Source organism: Palaemon carinicauda, chromosome 27 (genome assembly GCF_036898095.1).
Source record: "Palaemon carinicauda isolate YSFRI2023 chromosome 27, ASM3689809v2, whole genome shotgun sequence".
NCBI classification, from domain to species: domain Eukaryota; kingdom Metazoa; phylum Arthropoda; class Malacostraca; order Decapoda; family Palaemonidae; genus Palaemon; species Palaemon carinicauda.
In genome coordinates, this window is record NC_090751.1 from 49,078,339 (window position 1) to 49,082,761 (window position 4,423).

Here is a 4,423-nt window from a genome sequence, read left to right on the forward strand (position 1 = left end):
CGATATATAGTGATTTCAGGTGACACTTAGTGTCACAAAAGACTTTTCTTCCTCAAGGTGAAGTGACATAGATTCTAACACGTGTGCCACATGTTCTTGTACATGGTGTATTGTGACTTAAAGACTTTCGTTCCCCAGGAACTTGTGTATAAAGGCAAATTCTTCCTTTCAGATTCCACATCACCATCTTTCAGTTCATGATCTATGTCTGTTATTCAACAATTTTATTGTAAATTATTAACATTATTTTATTTTATTGCAATTTCTTGAATAAAATAGATATTTTATTTACCATATGCGTCTTATTTCGCCATTCCATATGAAAATAAATTGCTGTTACTGTGTTTCAATGCCCCTAATTATTCGTTATTATATTATATATGATAATTATCCTGTCTGAAATATGCTCACCAAGCAAGTGAAATATTGTTCCTACACAAATATTTGATCTTCCGATCTGTCTACGAGACCGGCACGATCCTCACATCCAGGTGAGTTTATCTTCTTCAGGGTACTTCGAGATGTTCCTCTTGTCCAAACAGGACCGCCCTGCCAGGGGGTCAGGAAGCCATGTCATTGTTTATGCCACTGGTAGTGACATATAACTGAGATGTCACGGTCTCTAAGGTCACCAGACTAAAGAAATATTGTTTGAAGTAGAAGGCACGTTGAAATGGGGAAAAACCATGATACACTAATTCTCTGGTACACTTCCATCAGGATGTCATGGCTTGGGCCCAAAAAACGGATTTGGAGCGAAGCGAAAAATCTATTTTTGGGTGAGATGGCCATGACGTTCTGATGGACCCGCCCTACTGGTTCTAGTTCGGCCTGTCAGGCCCCTCCATTTCATATTGTATCGTGGAGGCTGGTAGAAACGCGGAATATGGAATGAAGAGGATGGACGTGACGTCAGTCAAGATGGCGGACAGCTATGGCTGCCGTTTGTTTACGTCGTGAGGTACCGTAACAGTAAGGTAGGAGGATAACTTTGTAACGGCTCCTCAGTTATCTTGCCACCTTTCCCCCTCGAAGCGTAAACGCTATGTGGGGTGCAGATATCCATGTGGCGTGTCAAGCATACATCCCCTGTTAATGTACGATATCTTAAAGGGAAACCTTTAAGGTACTCGCGCCAGAAGTTAGAATTCTGTAAAACCTTTGGTTTAATTCTCTGGGAATATCCACTGTAGTCATATATACCCTCAGGAAGCTACTGAAGAAATCTTCCATCAGGACGTCATGGCCATCTCACCCAAAAATAGATTTTTCGTGTATTTCACCACTTTCTTAATCTTACATGTATGTTGACTCTTATATGTGGGCGAATTGACTCTTATATGTGAGCGAATTGACTTGTGGGCGAAATGACTTGTGGGCAAATTGACTAGTGGGCGAAATGACCGTAATTCGTTTTATTAGACCAGATAGATTGTCGTTATAAAGTAATAGGGTAGTACTTAGATAAAAAAGTTATAAGTTAAAAAAGTTATTTTTTGTTTGCTGCACTCTAAGGATATGCGAGATGCAGTAACAGTTTGGTTGTTACAAGGTTACCCCAATGATTGGTAGACGCTATGGCGGCCCTAGAGCCCTTATAAGCGGTCAGTCACTTGATGTCAGACTTTTGGAGCCATTAGGTTTATATCATCCTGCTTTTCCAACTAAGGTTATAGATTAACAAATAATAATGATAATAATAATAATAATAATAATAATGATGATGATGATGATACTATATCAGTAAAAGAGCATGTCTTCAGATAGTTAAAGTCTTGCTAGGGGCTTTTTAGGTTTTTACAAGATACCTAAGATAATTTACAGCTTAATTACGAAAGTGGATAGTTCTTCGTTATATGTACATTGTGGATTTAAATGTCGGACGAAATGTCCCGCACGATTTTGGAAATGGAAGGAGAACGAGCATATTTTGTAATTACTACAATTGGCAAGTAACGGGATTAACACTACCTGAATGTATAATGAGGGGCACATAATGATTTATTTTATATAATTGATATCTAGATACTCGGAAACACTTATAATTGTGAAGAAATAGCAATATCTCGTTTCTTAACATTGGAATATTCAGTGCTGATTTGTAATGCTATCTCATAGTTGCGCTTTCGCTTTGGTATGTGATCTCACCTGATTGTAGCGATTTCACTTCACTTCATGGCGAAGCAAAAACCATTAGACTTTCTAAAAAAAAAAAAAAATAAATACCAGGAAAATAATTATGTAAGAAATAGCAATCAATCATTGATGTTTGTGTACATAGCTCAACATTACCGCTTGCCAGTACATAAGTAGCTTGATTTTTTATTTTTTCGCGAGCGAAGCGAACGCAAGGCATAGCAAAAACCATTAAATTTTCTATTCTCGTTTTTTTTCTTACCTATTAAAAATGTTGAGATCGCATACCAAACCTAAAGAATAATTTTTGAGATCATGGCATAAATGAGATCGCATACCTAAACAGCACAGAATATTAGTTTTATTAGTAATTGAGTTAAATGGGTTTATACTTCTTTAATAGGCCGTAAAAGAATTTTTTCCAATGGCGTTTTACGTAATGAGGATATAACCTAAAACAGACTTTAGAAAAAAGGAAATAGTTTAAAAATGCTCAAGACCCTCCATTAAAATTTCGCTCCCATGTTTATCTATAACAATTATAATTCTTTGTTCAAAAAGTACTATTTTCATTAGTTCCTCTGAGTTCAGAGACCGATAAGCTGGATTTCCATATCTTTGTACATCATACTATTGGAATACGGTGATTTTGGACCTGTTGTTGGGATTGCTCTGTATTTAATCCTAGCAAAGATTCCCATGTTTCGGAATTGCACTAACATGCGTGTCCCAGATGTGCAGTTAAGCTTTATTCCATGAAAACTGCCACACAAACTGCCCACCAGCTTCGACACTCATCTTTTCCAGCATTTAAATTTCAACTGCAAAAGATACTTTATTTATACCCCTATTGGATTTCATTGTAAGATAACCTTCATGTTTGACCAGACTGTAATATACTGTGCGTATATATATATATATATATATATATATATATATATATATATATATATATATATATATATATATATGTATATATATATATATGTGTGTGTGTATATATATATATATATATATATATATATATATATATGTGTGTGTGTGTGTATATATATATATATATATATATATATATATATATATATATATATATATATATATATATATGTGTGTGTGTGTGTGTGTGTGTGTGAAAATTTTGCATATTATGTGTTTTCATGTATATCTATATAAGATATGAAAACCTCTTGATATCGGATTCTCTCTGCCTGGGGATCAGAGACTCGAGGAGTAATCAACTTTATGATGATTGCTTCTGGTCGGCCAAGGAATCGAACCTTGGCCCAAGAAACAGTCACTGAAACCTCAATTTCTTGTGCCCAGGTTCGATTCATTGGCCGACCAGAAGCTATCATCATAAAGTTGATTCCCCTTAGGTCTCTGATCCCAAGGCAGAAAGAATCCGATATTAAGAAGTATTTATGGCATATATATATATATATATATATATATATATATATATATATATATATATATATATATATATATATATGTGTGTGTGTGTGTGTGTGTGTGTGTGTGTGTGTGTGTGTGTGTGTAGGTGTGTATGCGTTGTATATAAACATTGTGTGTTTGAGTTTAACAGTATGCCATTTTCTCCTTAACCGTCTAAATGCGTATTAAGGATTTTGCAGGAAATATAATTTACATCAGATTCTCCCCTTAAATCGGCTTTGGGGCCTCATGCTGCGGGATCCAGGAATCGTGGATGATGGCAATTTTGTTAACTTGTGAATAATCGGGTTGTGTTTATGGTTCTACTTATTTATCTACTAATATGTTTTCCTGCTTCCACCTGTTAATTTTTTCAACTATATATTCCTAATTCAAGGATGGATGGTGTGGCCCTATATATAAATATTCTGTAATTCTTTTATGCATACTCCACTGAAATAAGTTGTTCTTGATGTAACTGACGTCGAATTTCTGTTTTGAAACCACAGAGTCCATGACATGCCCAGCCGGGGTGTTCCAATGCCGATCGGGTCCCTGTCTGGAAGCAGCGAAGCAGTGCGATGGAAATGTCGATTGCCCAGAAACTTGGGACGACGAAGATTTTTGTCGTAAGTACCGATTTCTTCTTGCATGTCATCAGTAGCCATTTAGCGTTCCTGTTTTCCTGTTTATTATTTTGATTGCAAAGTTTTGCAAACTACTTATTCTTAATGCTGACAGGAAGTAAGGTTGACCGAGGAGATTGTTTCTCTGAGATTTTATCTTCTGTAAATTTCTTTGCTTCAGAAAATTAAGAATTCACCAATGCTCTTTTATTTAATCTTAGATTTAA

General features: G+C 35.6%; 1 long non-coding RNA gene across 1 annotated transcript in view; it reads left to right on the forward strand.

Moving 5' to 3' along the window:
* The first annotated feature begins 4,097 nt into the window (after positions 1–4,097).
* Positions 4,098–4,423, forward strand: part of LOC137621192 (uncharacterized) — a 45,399-nt gene continuing 45,073 nt past the window's right edge. The window contains exon 1 of the long non-coding RNA XR_011040169.1: positions 4,098–4,199. This is a non-coding gene — a long non-coding RNA (uncharacterized lncRNA). The remainder of the gene's footprint in view (positions 4,200–4,423) is intronic.